Genomic DNA, 25,954 nt, shown 5'->3' on the forward strand with positions numbered 1-25,954 from the left:
TGTGACTAACCATCTATAAATTTCACAGACATCTCTACCCTGTTATCTGCAATTGTGAGCATCAAAAGGAGCTGCGCTACGCCCCTGTGAGAGGCCTCACTCCCACTGCTGCAACGGCTTGGCAGTCCTCCAGATGCACAGGAACAGCCCCTCCGATCCATTGAAGTTCTCTGTCGTGAGAGGCCTCACTCCCTCTGCTGCAACGGCTTGGCAGTCCTCCAGATGCACAGGAACAGTCCCTCCGATCCATTGAAGTTCTGTGTCGGTCTCAATACCACTTACGAAATGAAAATAAGCACTGAAGAATATTCAAGCATGTAGTACTCCTCCTGCTACAGCATACAAAATGCATTATATTACCTATAAAAAAGTCAAACACCCACGCTACAATCATATAGAACACGTCCTCTAAAGAAGCCTCTGAATAACTTTAAAACATCAGGTTAACCTTTTTTTACTCTCTCATCATTATTAAAGATAAGTATTTACAATGCTATATTAAACAATGCCATGGTTCTTGCTTTCTTTTATAATTTGAAAAATCTTGCAATCTTTCACAAACCCAATACTCATGGCTTCTTTTTCGTGACAAAAATCTTGCAATATTACATACCTACATAGAATAACAGAAAAAACATAACACTACAAAGGCCGAACACTCTACTAAACGCGGATTTGTAACCTATGGGGCAGATTTATGTTAACTACTTCATACCCAGATATGCACCAGTTAATGTGCACCGCAGTATGCTAGTGCTCCGTTACCCATGGTGTGCCACATTTGAAATGTGGCGCACCATGGTACAAAAACACCATACATGCGTAACACATCTGTGCTCAAAAAGTAATACATTGCTAGAGTTGCATCGCAAGTGTGATGCAGCTCCAGCAAGGCTCACCAATGCACTATATTCACAATACTGCGTCAATACCCACGCCTGCTTCAAGCACATGCACAGTTTTGAAACAGCATAGGTCTGAAAGTCACTGAGTGAAATATCATGCATTACAGTCAGCCACTTTCAAGACGCATTCCTTCAGAGGAACACTTCCTTATGGTGCTGGGCTTTAGAATGTGACATATCTCCTAGATCCATAATGTTGTAAATATGGTACATTATTTCCACTGTCATTGTATTAAATAAACTGACGAAATTGTGGTGCAAAGAGACGCAACGTCAACATAAAGCTGCCACAATGTGTTTTAAAGTGCCCTTTAAATTACAACCATCACTCTCTTTGAAGAGACCCCTCAGGTTTTTTTAACACCTGTTAAGTCCTTCCATGCTCATGACAGAGCCGCTCCATCACGAGCATTGCCTCAGCTGTCCTCAGGATGGACCAGTTTTGTCATGGGCTTGCCGCTGTGCTTGCACAGCACTAATATTGCGCCTCCATGACACGTTCTATTGACTAAGCAGAGCCATGACAGAACCACTGTATCATGAACAGATCTCAACCGTGGCTCATGAAGGAGTAGCTCTATCATGAGCATAGAAGTACCACTCAGCCCCCCGGCCCCCTAATACTGTGGTAGAATTGCCACTGCAGCAAAGAACTTAAACTCCTGGAAAGAACAACATGTAACATTTAATATCATTTCCCACCAATGTTTTCATATATCAGTGTTGCTGAACTCACTCAGTGAAATGTCGCTCATTTCATTAAATCACTTTTAAAGCATGCCTTATAACAATGCACCCAATCCTATGTGGAAGTGCTTATATTAAACATGACATTGCTTTAAGCAGGATAGACAAAGAAATGACACAGTGATGTAAAAGTTTCTTTATTTTTTATACTTACCTAAAAAATAATAAAAAAGTAAAGTAAATTTCTTTTAAAAACGTAGTACCTGTGGAAGAAAAGTAAAAATAAGATTATAATGTACATTTCATAAAATAAAAAAAAGTAGGAGTCAATAAGAGAGAGGCAGAGAAAACTCTCGGATGTTATTAGTTGTACTTACCTTATAAATATAATATCTGTGGAAGACAGTAAAAAAATATGTTATAATACATATTTCTAAATTCAATGTAACAAAATAACTCAAACAACATATTAAATGGTTTATTTTTGCTGTCCTCAGAATACATTGCTTTTCACTATAAACAGTGATTTCAATATTAATCATCATATAACAGCGGGGAAAAAAAACCACAATCAAAATGATTGTGTTTAAAAAACCCATCCAAAATCTCCATACATATTATAAATACCTGAAAAAAACATATCTTTAATGTTTTTCTCAAATTCGCAATTTCTTGAGTAAGCACACTACATCTTCCACAGTTACAAACTAATTAAACTATACGACCTATTTTTAAATATATCTCAAAAAAACACCGTGCAAGTATCTCCTATAACAATCTATCTTAAGTATACATTTTCTTCTCTCATACCTTTCCGCATGGCCAAATTGTATAAGTTAACTCATTACCTTTTAAATACCTCTCCCAAAAACTTGCGTCCATATATGTTCTAAAATAATTATCTAAAGTACTCATTTTCTTCTCTCATATTTTTCCACATGGCCAAATACTATGAGTTAAGTAGTTTTTTTCTGAAATTTCTTAATCTTAATCTTATCTATTCTTTTGTGAACCTTTACAGTAAAAATGTGTAACATGCTTTATACCACCAAACATTAACTAAATTTCTACCTGATGTTATCACTATACCAAACACAAATTTCATTTATAGATTTGTAGACCCTCAGTCACATGATATTTGTAAACAAGAAAGTCACATGATATTTGTAAACAAGAAAGTTTCATATCTTTACAGCATTAATCTTCCTACAGCAAGTGATTCTACTGAAATTTGGGTTCCAAAAATAGCAGATAGGAGTTAGTTAAGGCAAAAGGCAAACGTTTCTTAAAAGTCAATTGGGTATCATTGCAAAGCGTCCAGCCACTTCCATACTTCAAATAAGCTGTATAATGTCCTGATGATGTGGAAGGCCCTTCATGAAAAATAATGGCTACAGTTACAAATGTTCGTCTAGAAATAGATACTTGAGTAGCCACAACATTTTTAATTAAAGTTGACAATTTACTCCCATCAGCTCTGCATCGTTGAAACATTAATATTACATATTGTCCATATCTATGGATAAATAAAGTTGATAACATTTCAGACTTACATTGAGAACAGACCATGCTCTGATGCGCATCTTTAACTAGTTTATTAAAAGACACTTCTTTACAGTCTGGTAATGTTAAATATATAAATCTTTCACTGTGTATATCAGTACTACTTGAAAATGAGCAATTATCACAGTTATGTTCCCATTTATAAGAAAGGCCAAAAAGATTATCAATATCTACACCTTCATCTTCCAAAACTGTAAACATATACATAATACATTCCTGACAATCTTGCTGAATATTCTGTGAAAATTGATTTACTCCTGCACATATGTCTAAAACATTCCTTAGTTCTGAAACACTTCCTACTTCACTTTCACCACTACTACATTTTTCAAATATAGAATTTAAGGAATAGCTAAATGTTTGCTCCTGATTTTCTACAATCTGTTCCCTAACATTTTTTAGAAAAAAACCAACATTAACTACTACATTTGCATAACAGTTGACACCAGACCTGTTTTCAAACTTAAATCCAACAATCTCTTCAATACCAACCGTTTTCTTATGCCTACCAACAACAGCTACATCTTTTTTTCGTCGTTTCTCAACTATTTCAGCACATTTCTCCTCATTTTTCCTTTTCTGACCAACCATACGCCTTTCAATTAAAGGATATTGAGGTAAACTTGGAGCATATTCTCTTCTTAACCTATTATACTCCTTCACACAATTTAAATCTGCACTAATCTTTGTCTCATCATAATCAATTAAATAAAGTCCACATAAAGTTCTAACTCGCGATAAAGCAACATATGCCATACCCTCTTTGAATACAGTGCTTCCAATATTTACCAAAGCACAATCTACACTTAAACCTTGAGATTTGTGAATAGTCACTGCATATGCCAAACAAATTGGAAATTGCTTCCGACGGACATATAAGTCTTTCACAAGCAAAAAACGATTTGAACAGCGACTAATTTGCTGAACTTCCTCAATTCCATCAAATTTTATTCTTAAAAATTCAATCTCATCTCTATTTGTATAATTAACAAAACCAACAACATTACCCATTGCTCCATTTACCAATCCTCTTTCTACATGTAAATTTCTCCTTAAAATTATCCGACAATTTAAACATACATACAGATTTTTCTCTAAACCAGCAGTTTTAGATATACTTTTTTGAAGAGAATCCAATTTTAACTTCAACTTTTCAGACAAAACAATAGTACTACCTTCATGCTCTATTCTATCTTTAGCTTCCAGTTTCCTAATTTGTTGATTTTCTAAATTCAACATTTTCTCATTAAAAACTGAACATTCTTTCACAGTTGGCATCAAGCATATCACTGATTTATCTGCTACCTCTTTACTATATATTTTCTCAGGTACATTATCTTCATTAGGAAACAGCTTGGAAAGTAATCGTGTTCGTAGAGTGTGTTTCGCATCTTCAGTTAGTTTTCCAATCCTGATATCTTGAAGAATATTTCCATATTTAGTATCCTTTGCCTGTCGCATATTTTGAATCAGTTCAGTATATTTGAAATGTGACCATATATTAACATTTCCAATACTGCCCAGGCACTTTCTAGTCTCCTCATGCGTAACAGTTTCAAATACAGGTTGTCCTTTCACTGGAGTTAGTTGGAGTAGATCTCCAAAAACTATGACATGTTTACCTCCAAATAACACATCATACTCTGTCTTAAGTATCTGTTGCATTCTTAAATGCACAAAAGCAAGCATTAAATTAGATACCATGCTTACTTCATCAATAATAAGAAGTTTCATTTTTTAAGCACTCTAGAAACTTCAAAACAAGCTTCTCCAGATAGCTTGTGATATTGTAATTTATTTTCATGTTCAACTGGCAGCATCAGTAAACGATGTAAAGTAATACCTTTAATATTATGTGCTGCCAATCCAGTTGGAGCAGTAACGACACACGACAGTGTTGACTGAGTTCTTTGCTGTAAATATGTAGTAATTCCTTTAATTAGGAAACTTTTACCAGTTCCAGCTTCTCCACTTACATATAATCGAATAGGTTCAAATGACATACATGAGCAATCTTTTCTCTCATGACGCAAGCCATGCTCAATGTGCTCTGTCACTTCATCATATATCTGTCTTTGCTCAATATTAAATTGCTTCTTTAATTCTTCTAAGTTGATTACTTCCTCTTGACCTTGCTGCATTGCTCTTTCCACCTCATCCATGGCAGTGGCTGCTTCATTTTGGATAATTGGTTGTCCCAGTGGATCTTGACTTAATGAAGCCGAACTTTGACTATCTTGTGAACTATCTCTAGCAATCTCCGCTGCAATTGTCACTTCTTGCTCTATTTCATCATTCAACATTTGCAGATAATTACTAAAAACAGTACATTCAACACTACTTTTAGATGCGTTGAATGAATCTTCATAACTATCAAAGTCCCCAAGTAGTTCCTCTTCTCTACGCCATGGTTTAAAGAGTTGCAAAAGAGCAAAATAGTAAAATTCTCTTTTGTCAGCTGTTTTGCAACTCAGTTTCCGATGATTAATCAAGTGTCCTTTTCTTTGCTTCACCAGACATCCTTCTTGTCCAATTACAGCATATACACCTTTATCAATGTTCTCTGTAACATTCCTTTTAAAAGTGTAGTTTTGAAGTATTTCATACAGACAAATGTTTTCTAGAAGAGTACTTCTATTTGGATAGTATGTATCCAACATATTTGTTTTCAGAATGTCTGTACTGTTTGGCTCTTTCTGGGCTAAATATTCAATTTCTTGCACAGGTTTTAGAACATGGTTTCGTGTTTCTGCAAGACCCAAACTCACCCAGAGAATAGTCTTTGATTTAGCATAAAGACTTGCTGATGATAATCGGTCACAACATTCATATGCTCCAATTTCTCGATGAGACAACATCTTCAAACTGTACGTATACAATTTCTTGCTTAGGCTCTTTTCATGAGAAATGTCTTCCCACATCTCCTTCAGTTCCGTCTTTTCAGATTTTATGATGTAAGACGTTACATATCGAGCCACAGCAATAGAGTTGTCTGCAACATATTGTATGTCCATGTTAGCATTCCACATGGACAAAATGACTGGGTTATAGTCATTTATATATTTGGATTCTTCACCTCTTCTTAAATTGTACGTATTTTTAGGTGACCTTCTTCTGATGTTATGTCGCAAAGATGACATCAAATTGTTGACTCTTCCTTTTGAAAGTACCGGTCGTGCAAATCCAAAACGACATTTGGTGTAGAATTTACTCTTTGATTTGAATTTTCGCCGACAATATTTTCCACAATGATGACTTTGAAAGCGTAACACTTTTCCTCTTAAGTCCTTATCAGTTGTACTATTAGGTATGTCACAAGTGGCATACTGTTCAATAAAAGACAGTACAGTCTCATCCGAGTCTCTTCCAAATTTAGGAGCATCCTTGATCCATAACAGCATATGAATATGAGGAGCACCTCTTGCTTGGTATTCTTTTCTCCAAAAGAAATCCAGTACTTCACCAAGAGGCGGATTTTTCTTGTTTGTAAGAAAAGACATCATAGCTTCAAATCTATGATTAAAATATCTGCAAACATTAACCGGATCCAACGAACACAGTTCTCCAGGTGTCTTGTAGTTTATATTTTCTATGTTTGCATTCGCCTCCTGAAGAAATTCAAGTAAATCTTCCCAAGCATACTCTGCACAGCTTAGAGTTAAAAACCATGTTGGTGCTCCTAAGTTTCTAAGCATGCACTTCAAATCTCCATGACGACGGTACCAATACTCATTAGTACCACGCTGACAAGGCATTAAATTAATTAGGTGTGAATCCAAAACACTATCTTTCTGTTGCACTTTATCCATAAATTCCTTTGCTGAAATATTATGCAGATGAACTCCACTTTTTAAGATATGATTTACTGCATAAGAGAGACCAGATAAGTCACTCTCAAACAGAAGATGAAACAAATATGGAATGCATTGGCGAAACCTCGGATCTTCTGCATATAATCTTGTTGTCTGGTATTCAGATGCAGGAATCTGCATAGGTCGATCATCATATCGTGTACCTTCACCTGTAGGGAATAACTGTGGGAAACAACGACCTTCCAAACTTTCTTCCCACACACTAATAGGATTTCCTTTCGCCTTTTTCATCTGAAATAATTCAATCGCATTCCCTATTGCTTCTTTGGAATGCAGTGGATGAACACTGTAATGTTCATAAATTTCTTCACTTCTGGATAGGTCAACTTTTTCAATTTGTCCAATAGACAAATCACTCTCCTCTTCTTCACTTACATCTTCTTCTTCTACGTATACATCTTTATAGTACTTATTGTTTTGAACTAAATACAACGTTGCCTTTTTGACTTTTCTAACATCCACTAAATCTTGCCAGATTTTCTTACTCTTTGTAGGTACACCATTAACTAGAATAACTAGAGGTTCCTCTTCTACATTTTCAACACCAATTGTTTCCATATTTTTTTTTAAATCAAGTGGCAAATATACAACTCTACCCTTTAATCCTCTTTGTAAATCTGAAGGATTTAATTTACCAGTCTTAGGCTCCATACGAACAATAGCCTGAAAAGGATGTACACATTGGATCAGAATAGTCTCATAAGTATTTAAATCCATCAATTCTGATGGAATATTTATCAACTCTAGATTATTATGAACAGCTCTAGCAGGCATTTTATTTTCATTTAATTTATTATAACAATATTTACAAATACGTTGCTCAAAACCCAAATCAAAATAGTTTTCCACCAACAAATAAGTTGCAAAATCTTTCCATTGACCATTACTTTCATCTTCACTTTTTAAATATAAATCAACTAACCTAGTTTGACTTTTGTAATGAATGCGTCGACAACAGACACAATAAAAATTTGGTTTCTCACCTGCAATTACCTTAAACTTTATTATTTCCTGTTCAAAATGTTCAATATTAACATGTCCAACATTTTCTAACACATTTCCTTCTATAATTATATCAGTTTCTGCATTACCTTCCTCTGGACCAAAAAAACTTACCTCAAATTCTGCACAAATCTTCTTAACATCTAATTCACATCCATACAAAAGAGCACTATTTAACTGTTTAAGTTTAAGTGCTGGACTTTTTGCATAATACAACTTTCTCACCAATTTTCTCATTTTAGTATGATGCACTGCTAACATCCTGAAGTGATGAAACACACTCTGGCATATTTTTTTAGAAAGACAAGCCAGAGAATGACCTTGCAGACCTATTTTTTCTCGCACTCTGCAATGATCTAATTCTTGCAACATAACAATTTTTTTTCTAAGACTTTCTTTAGTGTACTTACGTAAGAAATTGCGAAAGAAATCAATTGAATCCAGTCGTACACTACAAATGCTACTACAATTCCAACTGTAAACAGGAACATTAGCACGTCCCCCTGAAGCTTCTCCAGCCATCACCTCTTCTGCATTTCTAACCACAATTTTCTCTTTCTCAATTACACATCCCTCCTTCACCTCGTGTCCTCGACCACTGGTGTCAACTGCATGCAACAAATCGTTACTTTGAAAGTAACTCTCTTCATTAAAAAATGGTTCAGACGTTCAAGTATGCATCCACTTCCCAGAAAACACTTTACAAAAATTACTCCTATTTATGTGTATCTTCCATTTACTTTTAGCTTTTAAAACTCGTATTGCCTTATTTAGCGTATTTATTCTATTAAGCACTAAAATAAATAATTTTCTTTTTGTCTCAAACGCGCGCTCAACAATACCCTCTATATATTGTTTCTTCTTAAGAAAAGCAGATCTTCTTTTAGAAACTTTCTCCTTTTGTAATAAATTCGAAACTACTCTGTTGTAAAACATACGCTTCCTGATTTGGCTAAATTGATTCATCCGAGTTTTACTGTACAGATTTTCCTGTCTCCTGATTCCAGAAACATTTTTATCTTTGGTTCCATGTCTCCTTCTCGATACTGGTATACTTTTTTCCTTGTGCACTTCAATACTAACATTTTTCCTTCCACATATTGCTCTCAAAAACTTTTTGGTTTGCTTACCAGGAGCACTCTTCTTTTTATCCGTCCTATGTTCTTTTGATACTTCTTCAATTCCTTTCTTCTTCAAATTGTAAGTCCGTTGATAGAGCTTTCTTTTTTCAGTTCTGGTCGGCATCTTAATTTAAGATTTTGATGAAATTCTCAATCTGTAAAACACAAACATAACAAATATTATAGTTGACTACTAGCATATAACGTACAAATTTAAACCACAGATTCATTTTCTAAGTAGAATAAAGAAAATAACAGAAAGTCTCTGAACAGAGTAGGAAATCCTGTAGTGAATGTTGGTTCTTAATTTTATCACACTCCATATCTGTTTTAACATTATAGACAGTTTTTAATTCTAATTTTTAAAGCATACAAACAGTACACTTTTTTCAAGAACTATGGGTCATCGTAGATGTTTTAATCTTTTTTACTACAATCTCTTTTACACTTCATGAGAACATGTCTTATCACTCTCCTAAAGCACATCAACGACGAATAGGACAAGAAAACTGTCTTCAAGAATGCTTTACTATCAAAAATTTATTTATTTATTTAAATCTTCATAATTTTGTAGAACTTCCACCATTATATCATCAGGGACTTCTTCAAGTCCAAAGTCCTCATCTCCTTCTACCATCTCTAAGTAAGCGGAGTCTAAAGACATGTCCATAAAATAATTTTTTTCATCTATTTCCTCTTGAAAGACTGCGTCTAAAATTTCCTCCATCACTTCGTTAATGATTTCAAAATGAATTTGTTTCTCTTCTGATGAATTCTCCATAACTAGACTCAGTTTATTCTTCTGTATCCTTTTAAAAAAATATAGAGACTAAATTATATCTTTTTTCATAAATGTATAACTTAAAAGTACCTTTACTAATTTTTAAACTACATATATTTTTATAATTTCTAACTTATTAACTCTATATATTTTAAGATACCACGTTCCTCTTGTTTTGAAAAGAAATTGGCAATATAACCCTAAACATTAACACTGATTTTTTTTTCCATTAAATAATTACTGTTGTTAAAAGACATTTTACTGTAAAATTTCTTTTTAGATTTTCTAGATATCACAAATATTGATAATCTGTACAATTAATTTTTAGAGACCCATTTTTTCAGTTCACCAGTACAAAGAGCTATGTAAACTATATGCACTCTGAAGAGAAGGCTCACACTATACAAACCATAGCATTCACTTAACAGATTACTACTTCCCACAGAGACAGTTCCTTTTATGTTTCAACAGCATACTCACCATGTAAAAGTCATAGCATATACAAAATGTCATACTAAGCATGAAGAACAACCTCATAATAAACCTCTGCATGAATATGTAAAACAATGCCTATACATAGTATAATCACAGATATGCAGGAAAGATACCCATCACACCTAGAACCATATCATAATACCTCTTTGTAAATAAAGGAGAAAAACTGCCAAACATAATGCAACAAGATTTCAAAAATCATGAGCACTTCACAAGATTTAAGTAATGGAAACATGAAAGAATTATACTCCAATGATCCGTAAATCTGAACTCCATCAAAAGGAACACATGCACCAAGCCCATTAAAAGATAATTTCAACTGTCAGTGGAGAATATCTTAAAATACATATCTAGTATAAGCAGAACCCATGTGAATAATTCAAGATAAAATCATATTCCAAAATGAAATTTTACAAACATTTAAAAAAATCTTCTTCATTATTTTCATGTGCACCCAAAAAAATTGCCTATGCAAAAATACCAACTCACCTGAAAAAAAGAATATAATTCCTCAAATTCTGTAATTCAGAAGGCAGTTTGTTGCTTTTCAGCACCAAACACTGTAAAAAAGAAAATAATAACATTTAATTAACTTATTACAGACTTATTTCTTACACAACATAGAGCCATTATAGCAAAGAACAAGCATAACAGATAAATTCCCCAAGATTCTCTATCATTACAATAAGATACAAAATGTCTCATTTATGAAACCATTGAGCCACAGATATGTCACGTTTTCCCAAGTTAAAACTGATGCACCAGCGACACAAGGCCTTCATAACTAAAAGCCCATGTGACGGAGAACAAGTGCATAGACAGAAAATACAGGGCCAACCATGGGCATATGCAAGCAGTACACCTGCACAGGACCACCAAACCCCAGGAGCCACCATATTAATATATATCCTTAATATAATAATCCTCTAAGGATGCATACATATTTGCGTAGCGGACCATGGCAGGAATTTGGCATGCTCTGCCTCTGTTCCACTTCCAAACACCTTGATCCACCCCCCCCCTCTTCAGTGGGCTGCACGCTCCGCCCCGCCCAAACCCCCTGTTACAGAGCCCCCTACCTACGCTCCCTGCCCAGGGCTGCCATGACCCTATACCCGCCCCTGGAAAATGTATAAGACACAGCAACAGTAAAAATCAAAGAATAGGCAACATGCAGAAAAACTGCACAGTAGATAAAGAAACGAGGGGCATATTATCAAGGGGGTTTATCTCCGCTTGTTTGGCTTTAAAAGCCAAGAAAGCGGAGATAAAATTATCTCCCTATTACCTAGCTGTCGCTAACACCAGTCTTTTAATCCATAATCTCAACTAAAATGATTGTATACTGAAACAGTATTCATGTGTTCCACGTAACTTCAGCTGTACTAACTTAATATTTTCTTTTGTCGACCTGATTTACTCATACTAGAACCCACAGGCCTATAACAGCCCGTGAACCCTTTCTTAGTAGGTCGCGCACCATGCAGACAGTTGTACCTCTGTAAAAAAATAATTTATTACTCTTCTCAAGCACCGTCGCAGTTCCACTTCACTCAGTTTTAATCACTGCTCCCACGCTTCTACAGACCAGACGCTATGTCGTATTTCACTCCTTATCACGCTTTAATCTCCACAATAACAAACACTTCTCCGCCAGCCACCAGAGAACAGAGTGCAGATGCAGAGGCACTAAGTAGTGAAATACAACATACCCTCTGCTCTATGGAAGCAACCGAGCGGTAATTCTGAAAGAAAACATTCACTAGCGCTTCAAAAAAGCATTTCAATTATATAAATAGTTTTTTGAAAACGTTCAAACTACTTTGATGCGACTATCTGTGTGTGCCTCCACAGCAAAGTTCCTCAGCCCGGACTGAAGGCAGACACAGACAGACACACACACAATAAGATAACACAGGGCAACGGAGACGGAAAACAGAAGGCAGATGAAGATGCAGTCAAACAGCAGGAGTGAGAGAGATATTTTTATACTCCGTTTGGTACCTCAATTTACGAACACATTTACTGCACAAATCTGTGTACAACCTCATGGTCAGAACTTTTTATTTTACTCGACCACCTCCCCCTCTCACCCCACCAGTACAAGCCGCGGCCACAAACTACAATGTAATTTTGTCGTCTGTCAGAAAGTTTAAGAATTCATTAAGCATTACCACTTTTTCAAGACGGTATCACATGTAATGTACCAACTTTTCATTTTATTTTACTCGACCACCTGCCCTTCTCACCCTACGCCCACCAATGCAGGCCGCGGCCACAAACCGCACTATAATTTTGTCGTCTGACAGAAACTTTAAGAATTCATTAAACATTACCACTTTTTCAAGACGGTATCACATGTAATATACCAACTTTTCATTTTATTTCACTCAACCACCTGCCCCTCTCACCCTACACCCACCAATGCAGGCCGCGTCCAGAAACCGCACTCTAATTTTGTCGTGTGACAGAAAGTTTACGAATTCATTAACCATTAACATTTTTTCACGACGGTATCACATGTAATTTACCATTTCTCTCTCTATCTGCATTATCTGTCTCTCTGCTAATATCATTTTTTCACTTCATAAACAACTTCTCTCATTATATATAAAGGCTTCAAAATCACACAAATAATTACTCTTTATATTAAACATATTTTATACTTCATATTTCACATTTAAATTAAAAATAGTTTTAGAAATACAACACATTATGACAGCCAAAAATTAGTTTAGTTTCAAACTATGAGGAAAATCAATCATTGTTTGTGAGTAAACCATATTTTACGGTACATGACAAAACAAACAGTTACAGACTTACCTTTACCAATGCTTTATATCAAAGCACTCAAACTTCTGATTTATCTCCATTTTCACACTCTTGTAAATAGGTGTGCGCGCCCGGGTGCGCGCACCCCGCAACTTTAAAAAAAAAATATATATATATTTTCGCGTTTAAGGGCCTTACTGCACACCCTGAGAGAACCTACGCAGCAAAACAATCTCTACCTTCTCCCCTTTCCATGTTCCAACGCTTTGAAATGACAATATATTTACTCGCAGTGACAAAATGGCGGTCAACACTTCCTGATTTCCTTCGAATCGAACGTTAACAGACGTCACGCAGCAACAAAAAAAAATTCCGCTCGCGCGCAGCCGCTTGAGTGCGCCCACCCGTGCGCGCTTATAGATATATAATTGACTCTAAGTTTAATTTTCTCAGCAACTACTGAACAGATTTACACCATTCCAAAAAAAGCGTAATCTGCGAGCCGGACTCTACAGTTTTGCCAAATTTCTTATAAATCCATTCAGCCGTTCGACCTGTAGCCGTGTCTAAACGTCCTATGGAAAATAACATGGAGAAAACACGTTTTGGGACCCCCCTTTTATCTCAGCCCCCACTTCACCAATCCCCCCTAAACTTTCAGGGAAGGAGCGCAGCGGACCGAGCCATCTTCTTTGAGAAATTCGCAAAGATTCATCCACCAGGGCCAAAGTTAATCCAAATAGAATGTTGAGGATTTCCTATGGAAACTAGGTCCTAACTATAACTACCTACTGGCGACCGCCAGTAGGTAATATATATATATATATATATATATATATATAAAAATATTGGTACAATTTCATATATTTTTTACATTTTACAAAAAAATATAATTATTATTTTATTAATTATTTTAACATAAATTTACATTTATATATTACTTTTTATATATGTATGTTAAACATTTTTTAATTAAATGTATTTATTATATTTGTTAAAATGTACATTACATCTAAATACTTTTTTAAAGTTAATTTTATTATTTAATAATTTAACTTCATTTTTTATATATAAAAAACAATATTTTGCACATCGATATTTTTTACATCTAATTTTTTTAAATTTTAGTCATTTACATTATAAAGATAGGATGTTGATATTTTGGCAATAACATTTTGTGTCATCGACATTATGTCAGTGATACGCCATGAATCACATAAAATTGTAGACAAAAACTAATTGAATTACTACCGTTTTGGAAGGGAGAGAACCCAGTCAAATCCAGTCGAACCTAGTCGATTCCAACCAGCCCAGTGGGTGATGTAGACGCGGTCGCGGACCTGGTGCCGGGGATCGGTCTGTTGTCCTCCAGTTCAATGAGTGGAAATCCTCGCAAACACCAGCTGGAACCAGGCAGGAGGGCTGGGGCAGAATTCCCCACCCCAGTTCACAGGCCTGTGAACCCACTTTGAGGGGCCCTCTTGATCCATGAGGAGGAATTCCCGGGCTGAGTGCCTGCACTCTGTCTTCCCCCATAACGGGCAGCATCAACCACTGATGAGAGATGAGGAGAGGGGACGAAGCACAGTGAACTGACAAGCCAGCTGGTACCAGGACTCCTCGGGAGACTCCCCACAGACTCATAGTACACATAGATTGCTGAAGACCTCCCTCTGTCAGCCACACCCAGTATCAGCTCCTACTGAGATTGTTGACAGAGGGGTGAACTTTGTTGCCTTTGTCTGCTATTAGAGGGCCAACGCCTGATAGCTACTTACCGGGGACGCCAGGACTTGCCATATGTGTGGGGAGCTGGGGACCATATTAGCACTGCCCCTGGGGGCAGACTACAGGTCCCATAACCCCCTGCTTCATCCGGAGGCACTTTACAAACTACTTCTGGGGATGCGAGGGAGCTGAGAGAGCTGTGCACTGCACTGCAAGGGAGGGGACAGACCATAAGCGCATCATTTGCCATGGCAGGAGTCGCAGATGCCACCAGTTTGTGGCCAGAGGTGCTTTCCAAGTTATTTCTCTGGCTACCATTGCGTGAAGACTGGGACAAGAGCAGGCTCATCTGCGCCCGTCTGCGGCTGGTTGTGGCTAGGCTGTGCCACCCCTTTTGACTGCCACTCTGAAAAAGTCTACGCTCTCGGTGAGTTTACCTATTGTGATACTTTCCATGCCTGGGAGGTTTAACAACCTTTTTAAAATAGGAAAACACAAATGCACTGGAGGGGAGCCTGCTGCCCAGCCCCCTGCAAAAGTAACAGCAATTGACAAAATGCCCCAGAGGGGCGTTATAGCCACTGAAATTGGATTTACAGAGGAGGTTCTCTCTTGGGGGGCGGTGAATCCCCACTAGGTACAGCAAGTGTAATACCTTTACTGACTACCCCCCAGAGTCCCCTACAGTATCAGTAGCTGTTACTCAACCTACAACTCTCAGTAACCAAGATTTCATGCCAACCAGGTCCCTCTTAAATGCTGCCATGGGCAGGGGTAAGGAACCTTGTGATACACAACTTAATGGGACTAAACTGAAAAAGTCTGACTCCAAAAAACACCCTATGACTAGTGTTGATCCAACACCTATTTTGCCTGCTAAATCGAATGTCAAATCGCGCAGCCTTAAAGGGGGGGAAGAACCAGACGCAATTAAACCAGACTGGATAGATGATTTTGTGGGTGTTATGATTGACTAGCTTAGGGGGCTGATTCGCTCAGAACTTACTCTGCTCCTGGACAAACTGGATGCTCTTGAATCCAGTGTAGTCTCTCTGTCTAAAGCTAATTCTCAGTTAAAACGCCTACTGCCAGTAGCCTATTCCTCACACACAGAAATACATCCATTTGTTATGAACCCCAATGTACCCCATTATAGGCCTAGGTAATTGCACTACCCTTTACCTACATTTGTCCTACCATTGTTCTATATTATGGGTCTGATGCTGACCTTTTACCTAGTCAGGTGCTGAAAAAATGTTGTGAGGTTTTCTCCGAAATCTAGCCTAATTTATTATGCATGAGGATTCTCAGTGTCACAGCCGACTACCTGCTTCTGCATAATAACTATGTATATGGGTCACCAATATCGTCATCCTTGTCCGACATGTTCATAGTGCACATCTAGGTAGCAACCATCAGGGGTCTTTTTGGGTATATAAGCACCACATCTTTGCTGGGCAAACCAGAGGAGAAAGACTCCAAGCTGACACTCTGACTCGAGGTGTTGAGGTCCTTGCATGCAGACACTCCAGCATGCAGTGGTCTGACATCCCTTGCGGGTGTCCATCTCGAGACCAAGACGGGGCCCTTTGCTCTCCCACTTCAGGTCATGTGGTTGACTCTATCCTAAAGGGATTCCTGGCTATACACAATACATACATTCTAGGTACACTTAGGTACTTTTATTTAGGGTTTGCATCGTAAGAGTACGCATATTATTATTATGTATCTATATGCCTGCATATATTCATTGTTTTAGCACTATGGTAGAATTCTACATTTTCTTTACTCTGTTGGTGCTCATAACAATATACATATGTTTATGTCTAATGATTGTCATAGCACACGTATTTTATACTAGAATGACTCTGGTTCAATAAATACTTATTGAAAACGTCCCCACCGTTTATTCTGTAGATCTCTTTGAGACAGAGTAAGCATGAATGACAGAGCGAAAAGTACTGTAATGTTTCCACAATCCCTGAGGGGTCAGGGTTGGCATGTTTGATAGTTGACAGAAACTATTCGCTCCTTGGTAAGAGGGGCTCATAGTGGCACTGTGTGCTAGCTGGTCTACAGGCTAACATACCCTTAGGGGGTGTCTGGAATCAGTCTGGACACCAATCCCTTAGTTTATGTTGTCTAAACGCACAGATCATATATAGATTTATAGGAACTACACGACACAGGTGTAGGCATCTCTGAAACTACTAAGCCCTTGCCCCTTGGAAGTTATGCAGGCTTTGACCCAGAATCTGGAGAACGTAGGGGGCACTGGTTCAAAGAGTAACAACTGTATGTTTGACGCCACGTACCAAGATATTATAGGCTCTTTGGAAAGTACAAGAGTCGCTGACTTACCTCCTTGGGCAATCAAAGACCTTATGACTATTGATCTGCCTCTGGAAGCATGTCCCTATGTTGTTGTGATTACTGGGGTTCCAGGACTCAGAGATGGGCTAAGGGCAACCTATGCACAACTGAGCAACAAGTGTCTAAGTTGGTTGGGTTAATTTAGAAACCTCCCTACCTCGATGGCTAATAAGTCTGTTTACGTGGCATGCTGGTTGGCTCAGGAAGGGACTAAAGGATTGTCCTAGTGATTATATGTTTATTCATTTTAAAGATCCTGCTGTTGTTCATAATCTCTTATGTAAAGGTGGATCTGGACCTATAAGGGCTTCAGGGGTCAGCCTACATCCCAAGGGTTACATTTACAAGCATGTCCCACAACCCCAACCCCAACCAAGGTTCCCTCCACTCATAAAGAACCTCCCAAATATGTGCCCTATGTACCTTAGGGCCAATCAACCCCAGTTAGTGGATTGGTATAATATATCAGTGCATAATAGGTTTAGCCACTTGGACCTAGTTGACTGACTCAATGAAGGTAGTAGATACACCCATAACTCAAGTGTGAAAGTTCTTAGTAGGACTAGCCCTGTGAAAAAGATGCATGTTCGATTTAATGGCTACAATTGTGTTGGTAATTTAGGATCGGGACCTCTACTACCCACACAGCACTGCCAGACCCCAAGGGTAATAGCAGTAACCCTGGGCAATGAACTTCACTCCGCTAGCGGAAGATGCAGACATTTGGTATCTGCCCAAACACATAATTCATGCAAGAATTCCCACTCGGCTACGCAATGGAATTACCTACTGTACCCACAACTCTTTGGTAAATCACCTTTACCTTCAAAAGCTAAAAAAGCATATAAACAATTCACAAAAATGTATTTATTTATTTATTTATTTGAACTTGTAATGCGCAACAGCTACCCGCAGTGGGTTTCCCGGCGCCAGGGATAGACACAAGAAGAAAAAGAAAACACAATACAGTACAATGAGCCATCTAATGCGAAAGGACAGATCTACTGAAAGAGCAGAGTCTTAAGTCTTTTCCGAAAGCGAAATAGATTAGTCTCAAATTTCAGGGCGATAGGTAGTGCGTTCCAAGATTTGGGGCCTAGATGGGAGAAGGACCGACCCCCCATCTTTACAAGTTTAAATCTTGGAACAGCAAAATCACCATTTGCAGAAGATCTCAATGTGCGACTGGGTTTGTAAGTTTAGACAAGACTCTGTAGATATTTTGGGGCCGAGCCCTGTTTAATTTTAAAAAGATAAAACAGGGCTTTGAATTTGATACGGCTCGGGACCCTAAGCCAATGTAGATCACGAAGAGCCTGTGAGGCCGAAGATCTCCTCGGTAAATTACAAAGAAGTCGGGCCGAAGAGTTTTGCACCACCTGAAGTTTGTTGATGGTTGAAGTGTCGGCACCGAGATAAAGGACATTTCCATTGTCCAGGCGGGAGATTACTAACACCTGGACAACGGTTCTCTGGGTGGCACGGGGCAGCATCCATAAGATTTTCTGAAGCCATCTCAGGGTGGCAAAGCAAACGGAGGCCACCTTAGTGGCCTGCTGCCTCATAGAGAGCTTGTCATCTATTAGAAATCCGAGGTTGCGAACTACAGAGACCGGCTGGGGGAGGGGCCCCATGTCACTAGGCCAGTGCTGAGGGCCCCAAAGATTTTTGTTCTTCCCCAAGATGATGATCTCGGTCTTGCCACCGTTTAACTTGAGGAGATGCCTCTGCATCCACTCAGCGACACGCGACAGTCCGGTCTTCAGGACCGATATACTGTTGCATTCACTGCTGGAAAGGGAGAAAACAATTTGAGTGTCATCGGCGTATGAAAATATTGTCAGCCCAGCGTCCTCCACGATGGTAGCCAGGGGTCTAACATAGATGTTAAATAGTAGGGGGCTGAGTATAGACCCCTGGGGAACGCCAAACGCCGATGAACAGGTGACAGATACAGCTTTCTTCAAAAAAACCTGGAAAGTGCGCTTACTTAAAAAGGAAGCAATCCAGGCTAGCGCAGGACCATCTACTCCCAGATACCGGAGAGAGTTCAAGAGAATGAAATGGGACACGGTATTGAACGCAGCACTCAAATCCAGAAGGATGAGTGCCGATGTCTCCCCGCGGTCGATACCGTGCCGCAACCTCTCCGTTACCCCAAGGAGCGCGCTCTCGGTGGAGTGGTATAATATATATAATATAATATAATATAAAAATAAACTTGAAAAACATCAGGCAATGAGAGAGTTGATGATTTTGGGGTCAACCCTTATCTAGGGGGAGGGCAAGCAGATGCATTGAACACAAAGATCATATCATGGTGATCGATTCAGTGGTGGTCCCATCCTCCTAGGACCACCCCAAGCAAAGTTATGGGAAAAATGCAATGCCAACCAAAGGCCCAGCAAAGGATTATGGGGCGAGATTCGAAAGTTTAGTGATTATAGTATAGATATTGGATACTATAGTATTCACTGCACTCTAGAATATCGTCCCATAATGCTTTGCAGGGCCTTTGGTTGGGATTGTATTTTTGCCCATACCTGTGCTTCAGGTGGTTCTAGGAGGGTGGGACCACCACCGAATCATTTCAGCATGATGTGCTCTTTGTGTCTTCCTAGGTTAGGAAAGACCTCAAAATCATTACATCTCTCACTGCTTGCTATTTTTAATTTAAATATTTGTGATATCACAATATGCATTTTAGCATGTAAGGATAGAATTATTTATTGTTTGACTAAAGGCACTGCTTGCTATATTTTCATTGTTGTGAGATGGCTATATGTATTTAAGCATGCAAAGATATATACATTTTTTTACTGAAGGTAGGTGAGGTTTCTGTTTAAAACTCTGGAATAGTCTATTGCAACCACATTCCATTGATAAAACAATTTTACTGATTTTGGGGTCCCCCCCTAACCTAGGGGGAGGACCAAGCAGGTGCCTTTAACAGAAAGAGCATATCATGCTCAATGATTGTGGTGGTTCCATCCTCCTAGGACCACCCCAAAGAAAGTCAAGGGCAAAAATACAATGCCAACCAAAGTCCCAGCTGAGCATTATGGGGTGAGATTCTAGAGTTTAGTGAATATTAAAGTATTAGCTCTCAGCTGAGCCCGAGAGCCTGCCCCTTGAGGAATGTTTTGATATTGGATACTATTATATTCACTGCAATCTAGAATATTTTCCCATAATGCTTTGCAGGGCCTTTGGTTGGGATTGTATTTTTTGCCGATAACTGTGCTTGGGGTGGTCCTAGGAGGCTGGCACCACCACCAATCATTCAGCAGGATGTGCTCTTTGTGCTCAAGGCATCTGCTTGGTTCTCTCCCTAGTTTAGTGAGGACATCAAAATCATCACCTCTCTCACTGCTTGCTGTATTTTCATTTTTGTGAGATGATTATATGCATTTTAGCATGTAATAATAGAGTTACTTATCTTTTACCAAGGGTATGTTTTTTTTATCAATTCTGCAGAATTCTGTGTAGTGATACTCTGCCAACTACGCCCATCCTTAAATAGGAGCTCCCCAAGAACTGGCATGTGAATATAGGGCTTCTTCTAACCCTTACGGGGCGGTCAGAACCCAATCCAACATTAATCCTCCAGATCTTAATATGATAGAGTCTCCATTGTTGGACAAGCCACCAGATTTAGTGGTCGGGAGTGGTATGGCATACCTTGGGGGAGCAGAATTAAGTAGACTCTCCCTGGGGAATTACAGGAAATTAAGGATACTTTCTTGGAACGTTGCTGGCCTGGACTCCAAATTGGGTGATCCCGACTATTTATCAGGAAATGTGGCAAAGCCGGGAAATTAGTCGTCCCAACTTTGCCACATACTGTGTTAACAGCAGGTCGCAGGGGAAGGGAAGGCCTTTAGGGGGCCTAATGATATGGATTGGTGTACACATGGGGAGTGAGGTGTTGGGGGTCAGAAACAGTAGCCGAAGACATTCACTGTGTATCCATTAAACTTCCCAATCGATCCCTAGTTAATATTTATAATATCTAAGAGTGTCAGGAATCCACCGCTAGAGAAGTGCTAATTTTACATTTAGCTGGCCTCCACCATGATGTGACAAAGATATTGGGGGGATTTAAATTATCAGTATGAACATTTGGACTTGGTTAACCATCGCTCCCTGCCGGAAGAGGTAGAACTTAGTTAATCCCTGCACTCACCATACCCCCAATTAAAAAATGGTCCCCTTGGTGATACAATTAAACACCCTATCCCTTAATTGCATGATCCATGCATGGAACGCAAGAACTAGGGGGCATATTAGCAAGAACCTCGTTAAAATTATCGCCATTTTAGCGGCAGGAAACTGCAGCCAAAATGGTGATAATGGGCTTGCTAATATGCATTATAGAATTCCAATAAAAGTCCATGTTAGATATGCAGGACATCTAACCTGGGCTTATAATTTAAACGAGGTTCTTGCTAATATGCCCCTAAATCTGATAATAAGGGCTCCTATACCTTTAATAGCATAGTCAGTACTAGCCTTATTGGTTACATCTTTTTAGATGTTACGCTTTGGCCATTTCTAAAGGATATGGTGGTGGTGCACAGACATGATAGTGACCACAATGCACTCAGGGTGGAGCGTGAATTTCATCTAGCACAAGCTACGCTAGCTCTCTCTCAACCATTACATATGAGGTGTAAGTTAACAAATAATAATCATAGAATTAATTGGTTTGAAGTGTCAAGGTCAGATAGGGCACTGAGACCAATATATTTCAAGGTGGGACAAGCCCTGGATACATTTTGCACTCTGAAACCAGGGTCACTTGATGAAACAGTTGTACCAAAGGTTGAAAACATGCATATCTCCCTTTTAGTAGCCTAAAGATGAACTTTTTCAGAGAAGCCAACAGACAAGGGCAAAGGAGTAGTGTACTGGTTTAACAAAGAATGTAGCATGGCCAAGAATGCTCTGATCATCGTTATCAAGTCCACCCGGAGGGAAGACATTCAGGAAAAGAGAGTTGTTTATAAAACTTTTCTAGCTAGGCCAAAAAGCAATGGGATAGCCAAAACTGGGGACTCCTTGTAGCAGCCGCAAGGGACAACAACCAAAACCCTTTTCTGGAACTTAATAGCAACTGGGAATAGGGAAGGAAGATCTAAAATTGACTATAGCGATGCAGCAGAGTTCTGCATAGCTCACTTTACAAATGTTTACCAACATAAATTAGATGAAGACCCAGTTTTGAAACATACAGTCGCCCCCCGTAATATAGGCCAGAGAGGGACACAGATGATGTTCCTTTGATAACATGTATTTTGGAGGTTGATGAGGCTGGAAATTAATATTAGTAAAACTAAATGTATGGTTTTCAACCCCTGTCCTTCTGCGCACTCAAACCTCACTTTGGACAGTGTCCCCTGAGCAGGTACATCTTTTTTGTTTTGTTTTTAAAATATTTCATTGAATTTTTAAACCATGACCAAATGCAATCCACTTGTTTTGCATTTACAGAGCATATGAAGAGGTACTTGTCTCTCACTATACAATAAAGTATTAATCTTTGTTGCTGATACGTTAACAAAAACATTTCACAGTTTACAACACATTGCAAAGCAGCATAATAAAACACACATATTCTCCTTACACACCCATTACTCACTGACATCTGAGATCAATTCTGCCCGTAGGGGTTCACATATGTTTCCTCTAAATGCATTCCTTTTACCCCATATCCTAGACCACTTCTTGGGGCATCCTCTGTGCACATAGACAGCTATTTCTGCTGCCATTGTACTGTCCATGTCGCATCTCCATTGTCTGTATGTGGGGAGCAGCCCCGTTTCCCAGTTCCGGGCTATGTTCCGTTTTGCATTTGTCATCCCCAGCACCGCCCAGTCCTGCAGCCTCAAGTTCAAATCCATAGGCTTCCAAATACTGAGGAGGCACCTCTTTGGTTCCAGCAGGACTTCTGTCTCCCCACCCGTGAGATCACACTCATGTCTTTTTCCCAGTAGGGTTCAATCTGCGGGCATTGGCATTTAATGTGATAGAATGTTCCCGGCAGACCTCATTGCCGTTAGCATAGGGGGTCGGGCACTCGGCCCAATCGAAGAATTGTAATGGGTGTATAATATATGCAATGGAGGACTTTTAGCTGTATTAGTTTGAGTTTAGAGGAGATCGCCACCTCTCATGGAGATGCTAATGCCTCCTGCCAGTCCGAGTTGTCCAGCTCCCCTAAATCTGCCTGACAGTATTCCCGTAGGGTTGCCATGGGGTCTGGTTGATTGTTTATTAGTTTGCAATAAGTTTGGGAAATGTCCTTTTTACTCATGTGATTGGTAAGGAGCCTGTATTCTAATGGTGAGGTCTCCGGTAGCTGTGTTCCTGGTGGGATGGTGCTCATCAGTGCATGTCTGATCGGCATATATCTGAACAATTCAGTTGGCACTAGGCCATATGTGTCCTGCAAGTGAGCAAAGGGAATGACCTCCTCTTTCACCCATAGGTCTCCTATTTTGGAGATAAAGATGAGGTCCCACTGATTGAATCCCTTGGTGTTGTGTAGCCTACCTAGCCTTTGGGTTTCCCTGCGTTAATGTACCACCCCACCCCAGTGCCCAGCTGAGCTGTGTGCCATACTTTGATCGTATGCGCCGTCGGACCTGTGAGGGTGTTCTTTCTTGTGTTAGTGTATAGAGCTCTCAGAATGTGTTCTGTTGGAAGGACATTTCTGTCTATTTGGAAAGCAGGCTCCTCCTGCGATGCATGTAACCAATGGTTTATAATCATGAGTTGTGAGGCCCAATAGTACAGTTTTATGTTAGGCAAAGCGATCCCTCCATCGCACCAGCTCCAGACTACTTTGCGCATCGCTATACGCGCGGGCTTCCCATCCCAGAGTAGATTAGTAACTTCAGCGTCAATCGCTTTGAAGTATGTGGGGGGAACCGGGAATGGAATGTTTTTCAGGGCATACAGGAACCTAGGTAATGCCCTCATTTTAAAGTGGGTGGCTCTACCCAGTAACGTCAGCGGTAAATACCTCCAATGTTTCACATCTCAACAAAACTTTGTTAGTGGTTCCATGAGTTTTTCCTCAATGAAATGCGGTGGTTGGATCGTGAGGTATAGCCCTAGATATCTGAATCCCCCGGTTGCAATTTGCAGCTTACAGCCCGGCGGTAGCTTTGTGGTGGGGCCGTGTAGGATGTATAGGAGTGACTTCTCCCAATTTATAGTGTACCCGCAGACCTTCTCGTATGCGGTACAGATGTCCAATAGGCCAACAATGGAACACGCCGGGGATGTCATATAAAGCAGTGCCTTATCTGCATATAGCGAGATGCGGTCCTACCATCCCATTTCCCACCTCATTCCACGGATCACCGGATCCTGCCTTATCCATGTCACCAGTAGCTCTAATATTAATGCAAAGAGGAGCAGTGACAGGGGGCATCCCTGCCTTGTACCTCTTCCCAGTGAAAAGTCTCTCGAGATGCGCCCGTTCGCCACCACCTATGCCAGGGGTTTGGTGTATAACAGTTGTAAACACGCACAAACCCTGGGGCCAAAACCTACCCGCTGAAGGACCACGAATAAAAATGGCCATTCGACAAGGTCAAAAGCCATACATGCGTCTAAGGAAACATCTTCTTGTATGGTAGGGATGCGGGTCATTACTCTGCATAAGCGCCTTAAATTGAGGGCTGTGTTATGGCCCGGCATGAAGCCCGATTGGTCCGGGTGTATCAGCGTGGCAGACGGAGTGCTAATGTTTTCACAAATATTTTAGCTTTAGCATTTATTAAAGATATCGGCCGATATGATGTGCAATCTTGCTTTGGTTTACCTTGCTTGTGTATTGCAACAATCGTGGCTAGTCGCTGATCTCTCGGCAGTTCCCCTTTGTCTAAACTGCCATTGTACATATTAAGCAGATGGGGCAGGATAGGTGTGGCCGCTTTTTTGTGAAATTCTACTGGTATTCCTTTTGGCCCCATCGCTTTCCTTGTATGGAGTGCTCCTAGTGCTAATGCCAATTCATCCGACATCAGATCAGTCTCTAATTCTTGCATCCCTGTGTGTGACAATGTGGGTAATCGAATGTCGGGGAGAAAGGCCAGGTTGCCGTTTATGGTAGCCATGGCTGTGGGTGTATAGATTATCTCATAGTGGGCCAACCAAGCCAGAAGCCGACTCGTCTTGTCCCCTACTTTGTATATCGTGTGTTGCATTGCAGTGTTTCTAGCTTTGGCCGCCTCCAATTCCTATGCCCTGTATTACTGGTGCTCGATAGTTAAATCATGTGCCGTAGTGTCATTAGTGTTTGCAGTGTGGGCACTTTCAGCCCGGAACACTCCTTGTTCCAGGGAGTCTAGATGTTGTCGCTGCTCCTGCTTATGTCTGGAGATTAACGAGATGGCATAACCACATATCACTGGTTTGAAACCCTCCAAAAGCGTGGTCAGGGATGCTACTGAGTGCTCATTCTGAAGAAAATATTGCTCTGTGGCCTTAAAAGGCCCCTACCGATCACAGGCATTTTAAGATATCTGGGGTAGAGTGGAAAGATTTGTCTACAATCCGGGATATGTGATGTGTATGTAATTTGAAGAGATGAGTGGTCCAAGATGTCCCTGGGTAAGTGTATTATCTCAAGGAGTCTCCCCG

This window comes from Lissotriton helveticus, chromosome 1_2 (assembly GCF_964261635.1).
Source record: "Lissotriton helveticus chromosome 1_2, aLisHel1.1, whole genome shotgun sequence".
Classification (NCBI taxonomy): domain Eukaryota; kingdom Metazoa; phylum Chordata; class Amphibia; order Caudata; family Salamandridae; genus Lissotriton; species Lissotriton helveticus.